Below are 6,246 nucleotides of genomic sequence, written 5' to 3'. Positions count from 1 at the left end.
ATCAGAGGCGCTACAGATGGGGCCCAGTAGGGCTGATGCTTGATCCGGAGCTGCGGACTACCTAGCGTGTTTACCGGGACTCCGGCTCGAAATGCAGGAGTAGGAACGGGGTGTTTTTAGTCAGTAAGAGTCTGACACTCCCTCTCGCCTCGCGGCGGGATTAATTTTCCAACCTCAAAAAAAAAAAAAAATTAGAGGCGCTGATTAACACTTAATACACTTACATAAAAAGATGTACAATGGTGGTCAGCATGCACTTGCCACCACTAAGTTAATGTTTGTTTGCATCTTGATGAGATCCACCCTTTCTATCCCCGCCCTATGATCTTATATTGACGAATGAAACAATTAGTGGGCAATACCAGCACACAGGTAGGTAGCTAATCAACGTTAAACGCATCACTAGCTAAGGGTTTATACACGTTACCGCTTTCTATTAGATGAGGCATTTATGGAGTATGCTTAATGATTTTCTGGGTTCAAGCAATAAAATTTTAAAATGATCAAGCGGATTTGTCCCTCACTGTACATAGATTGTAGAAAAGACGAAATAAAAATGAAAATCCTTTTGCATGAAAATTAAAGTTTCATTTACGCACTGTCCATAATAATATATTATTATATTGATATTTTAGTGAAGTGAAGACCTGATGCTATAATTAGTTTACTAAACAAACATTAAACTATTATACAATTTAAAGAGAAAAAGTGATGCTAATTAATGCAATTTCGTTAATAGGTTGTTAAAAAAAAAACATTTTAACAAAAAAAAAACCGACTGTCTATATTCCAGTTCAAATTAATATGCACTAAAAAGTAAAAGAAATAATTGCGTATTTTTCAACAACTTAATAGATCAACTAACTTTACACTCATACACACATTATAATGTAAGTAGGTACATTATTGTTATTTCTGGAGTCGGTGTCAGCCATTAGGTTTGTTATTAACCTATATCACAACAAAACATTGCAGTTTTACACCAGTTGTAAGTAGGTACTCAACCACCACTCCGCCCGTGCCGTGCCCGTGCCGTGCTATTGTTAGCGTTTCGTAGGCTGTCAAAAATAACAATAATTGTTTACTTACAAAATGTGTGTCATGTTTAGTAATTAGTTGATCTAAAGTTGTTGAAAAATACGCAATTATTTCTTTTACTTTTTAGTGCATATTAATTTGTTTTGGAATATTTATTTTTTGAAGTCGGTTTTTTTCTTTTAAAATTGTTTTTTAACTTGATTTTTAGTGACCTTATTTGAGTATGGGTCGACCTATTAAACGCGCTGCTCATATGAGACAGTGCCGTGTAAATGAATAATATTAATATCTATCCATATTGACGCATAATTACATTATTTTCAAATGTACAAACCTGATGGTTACATGATCTGCCGAGCACAGCTAACAGTAACCTGTTCATAAGTTTGTCAGTTGTCAAACACACAAACAGATTAGATACCCACATAGGTATACTCATGTAACTCAGACAGCACATTGCTACCCATCTTGTATACCAGAATGCTACTATCTGTCCTGAATTTTATGGCTACTGAGAAAGATAGCTAGTATGCATCACTTCAACGTAAACGCGGAGCTCATTCTGCTCATTTTTATAGTTCCCTGGATTCTATTTATGGTCAGACTTTAAAAACAATTATATGGAACCAATGCCATCGTACTCTTTCAAATACAAAAAGAATTTCTCAAATCGGACTATAACAGAGATATGCATTTGTCAAACACAAACAGATTAGGTACCTACATACACATGTAAATCAGAAGACATCAAGCTACCCATCATTCTATACCAGATATGCTACTATCCCTGAATTGTATGCACTCAGAAAGATAAGCTAATATACATCACTTAAACTCAAACGCAGAGCATATTCTGTTCATTTTTGAGGAGTTCCCTGGATTATCTTCCACATTTATGGTCAGACTTTAAAAAAATTTTCAGGGACCACACGGACATCGTACTCTTTCAAACACAAAAAGAATGCTCAAATCGGTTTAACTGAAATATCGATTAACATACATAAAAAATTAAAAAAAAAAAATACGGTCGAATTGAGAACCTCCTCCTTTTTTTGAAGTCGGTTAATAATAAATGCTATCAGTGACTGTTGTATAACCACGTACATAATGTGATGTCGGCCATTAAATAAATGCCGAAGACATTATTGCGGTCAGTGTTACGTAAAAGTATGTAGTTTTAATAATATTTGTATACCTAGTAGGTAGGTACTTAATACCTGCCACACCAGAGGAGTTACAAGTGCATTGGCATCCTTTTGATGGGCCTCTGGTAACATTACTTGGAGAAATACAACCGTAGATTTGTGTCACGCCATTTGATTTTCTATGAATATTTTTTTATGGATTAATTCGGAGGCAAAAGAGCAGACGGGTTGCTGATCCAAGACCAAACGCCCGCAATACTAGAGGAGACACAGGTGCGTTGCCGTTTAAAAATAAATATGCATTTTATCTTGAAGGTTTGAAGTTTTTATATCGTGATGTAACTCTGGTCGAGCTGGTCTATTTACGCAAAAGCACTTTTTTTTTACTATGAAAAAATGTTTATTTTCATTATTGGCAGAGTAAACGCATATAAATACTTAATTGTGAAGTGAAAATATAATATCAAGAAATTAAGAATAAGGAACTTTAAGGTTTATAAAATGACAATAGGCAGTAGTTAATTACTGAAGTATTTGAAACTTCTAGTACATTGATCTAGTTAGTTTTTATACTGAGACTAGTAAAGGTCGCTCTTACAAAAAATGTAGTCACGGACAAACATACAAAGACTGTATTCTTAGTATGTGTTACATTGTCGGCTGGTTTTTACACATATGTTCTGGATTTTTTTTTTAATTCTACCAATTAGTAAGGAATCGAGAATGGCATGATTATTCATGTGTGGGCTTTGAAAAACCTAAATTTATATCTAGTTACATAATATACATACCTATTAGCATATGCATGAACTTACATGTTCTTCTTTTTAGATATATACGTTCCTATATGTTCTTCTTTTTAGATATGTGTTCCCATATGTTCTTTACTGCTTATGATGTGCACTTAATAAAACGAATAGTCACGATCTATGATGAAAAGAATTATTATTCTTGCATTTTAGTCATTTATAATCTTAAGTACCTCATTAGTTTGTTTGTATATAGGACAGTTTATGAGGTGTTTTGTTTGATTTCCGGGTCGTACAAAAAGTAGGCAATACTAATAACAAGTAACAAATAGACTAGATAAATTATGATTTTATATTTTCATACGCAGATTTAACTCTTAGATGCCATAGGTGATCAGAAGTCAGAAAGCCACTTTGTACCGGAGTCCACTTGCTGACAGATATTATAAATGTGAAAGTATCTGTATTTGGTTGGATGTTTGTCCGTCAACCACGCTGAAATGGATACAGGAAGGATTTTGATTTGATTTCCCTGGGACGCGTCGGACTTCAGTGTTCCGGTGTTTTCATGGTTGTATCTACTGTAGATCCTGGCTTACAGGAGTTGCAGCGGTACGGGAGGTTGTGGCGGGCTTGTCCCATTAAGTAAAGGAAGGATTTTGATGAAAACAGGAACAGAGCAATTGCTGACTATGGAACGAGCGTCTAGCTTCACTGACGGAAAGACGGACAATTAAATTTGACGTTTCAAAAATGCCTAATTTAGGATTAATTCAAATAAATGATTTGATTTTGACTTTGATAATATAGTTTTTGTCCCACATCCCATCGTAGGAAAACTTATGATAAAAAGAAAACATCTCATAATACTTAATAATTACTCTAAACACACAAACAAGCACATCTCTTTACTTCCAGCAATCCTCATTACCTAAACTGGGTCTCAGTCTAAATGCTCATTGCAATAATTTCCCACATTAAGCTAACTGGCTGTTTGAGCAGCCATTGAGGTTGTTACCCACGCCGGAGGCTTTCACGGTAAACCGGTACTCTCAGCTTATTGGAACACTTCCTGCACTAAATGTCGGCCCATGTCCGCCTACTGCTGGTATGTTATGGTCAAATTGTAGCAATTGGTTATTGATACTCGTATTGTTGTTTGGTTGTTGTGGGTTGGGTAAAGACTAGTAGCTGTTGTCGGAATGTTATTTAGTAGCAGACGCTAATCGTAATAATAGTTACTCTTTTTAGTTGAGTGTGAGGATTAAATTCTTTTGAGCACCTAGCTTCACTGACATACTGAAGGAAAATTCAATTTGACGCTTCATTAGTGCCTAATTAAAGATTTATAGAAAAAAATGCTTTGACTTTGATTTGGACTTTGACGTTTTTACCCGACTGCGTCAGAAGGAGCATTATGTTTTTTGTGTGTATTTGTATATGTATGTATAATTCGATAAATTTTCGTGCGCTTTTTTTTTGTAAATGGAACTCTTAAAAATATAATATCTTAATATTGGTTTTAGACCATGTAACTTTAAAGAAGTGATTTATATAGAATTCCTTATTAAATACAAAACACCATTCGTTCCAAGAAAAACAAGTTAAGGACTCACTCCATTTAGTAGTTCCAATAATAAAGACTAAACTTCAAAACCATTTTAATACTTTTAAGCATACTTCTGCTTACCCCCCATCAAAACGACACGACAAACAAGTCCGCAAAAGAGCACGACTCGGGAAGGAAATCCACCTGTCTTAAAGGTCACTTGCACTCAGCTCCACATCAAACTATACAATCCAGTTTACCATGGTCTCGCTTTGTATGAAATTTCCACACATTTGAAGGTCAGTTTATACTGGTTTATGCAGCTTGATACATGAATCACGTGGTAAACTTTCTCCCAAAGTTATGATGCGATAACACTGAAATTATTAGCATCTTGCATTTCTTTTGATGAATCATACAATATTGTATGAACTATGTTGAAAGAAATCCTATCAAAATTTTGAGTCATAAGTCTTTGTGAGTCACAGTCAGTAGTATACCTAATACCTATCAATGAATCAAAATGTTGTGTATCTTCTTAATTTGTATCGATTAAAATATGCTTCTTCATTTCTATTCCGATAACTATGATTCATCAGTCATGCTTATGCAGTTTTTGAAAATTTCTGCCTTTTACGATCAGATCGTAGCATGGTTACGGGACTTACGAGTTACGGGTTCGCGGGTTACGGTTCTTTCTGATTTCGGCCCTTTTATAATGTACTAATTCATATATATTTTTCTATACTCCTCTATTTGAATATAATAGTAGCTATATTTACCCGATAACTGATATGTAGACACGTATTTTTTTACGTTTGGATACTATCTCGCCTGATGATAAGCGATGATGCGGCTTACGATGGAGCACGTCTGCCCATAAGCAACCTATTCACTAGAGCCTTGAAGACGCCCAGGTTATACCCAACAGGAAACACAGACTTTGGCAAAGAATTAGCAGCTCCTTAGCAGTTCGCACAAGGAAGCTTGAAGCGAAGCTAAATCACAGTAAATTTTACTTTAGATACTGTCAACACATTGCATCCCATCAACAACAAATCTTTCATAAACTGTTAACATTTATTTTTTGTTACCACACCGTCCAATACCCACGATATCCAAGATAAATGCGTTTCCAATTTATATCGGCCCTGTTTTTGCTGTCCACCACTAGATGGCGTTACGTGTGACGTATTGACAGCGCAACATTTTGTCACTGTCATACTCGTACATATCTGCCGGAAACTGTAAAGCGGTTGCTGGGGCAGTTTTTGTGTGTATGATATTGGTATTTCGATTGTCGTAACAAAAAATATTATGTTAGGTTGTATAAAATTATATTAAGTAGGTATGTATTTAATTTTGTCTGCTAATTGAATTTAAAAATAGCTTCGGGTACCTATAACACTTTCTAGAAAAATAAGCACGCGTTTGTAGGAACTAAATTATTTAACTGGTATTAAAGTAATTTTTTTGACCGCATTTAATTTATTTTACAAATTATTTTAGGTTCATTACTTTATATTTTTACATAAAGTAACTTTTAAAACATCAAACAACAAATTTATATAAATAACTTTATGTTTAAAATAAACTAAAGTAGGTTTTGACTTAAAACAAAATCAAAAGCTAGCTTTATCAAAAGCATAGATGAACGAGCAAGGTAACTCGCGATGACTCATTCAAAACGTTTAAAACTACGTTATGATATAGCACTCTGCTCCACAAACCGAGCTCCATATACATCTATTATAGTAATCTATCA

The 6,246-nt window shown here is 34.6% G+C and overlaps 1 protein-coding gene across 3 annotated transcripts in view; it reads right to left on the bottom strand.

Moving 5' to 3' along the window:
• LOC118264327 (uncharacterized) overlaps positions 1-6,246 on the bottom strand; it is a 419,163-nt gene that overhangs the window by 209,089 nt on the left and 203,828 nt on the right. The gene's annotated exons all lie outside the window — the stretch shown is intronic.

Source organism: Spodoptera frugiperda, chromosome 26, assembly GCF_023101765.2.
Source record: "Spodoptera frugiperda isolate SF20-4 chromosome 26, AGI-APGP_CSIRO_Sfru_2.0, whole genome shotgun sequence".
Taxonomy (NCBI): domain Eukaryota; kingdom Metazoa; phylum Arthropoda; class Insecta; order Lepidoptera; family Noctuidae; genus Spodoptera; species Spodoptera frugiperda.
The sequence above is the reverse complement of the archived record's forward strand: the minus strand, read 5'-3'. Positions and strand labels throughout refer to the sequence as shown.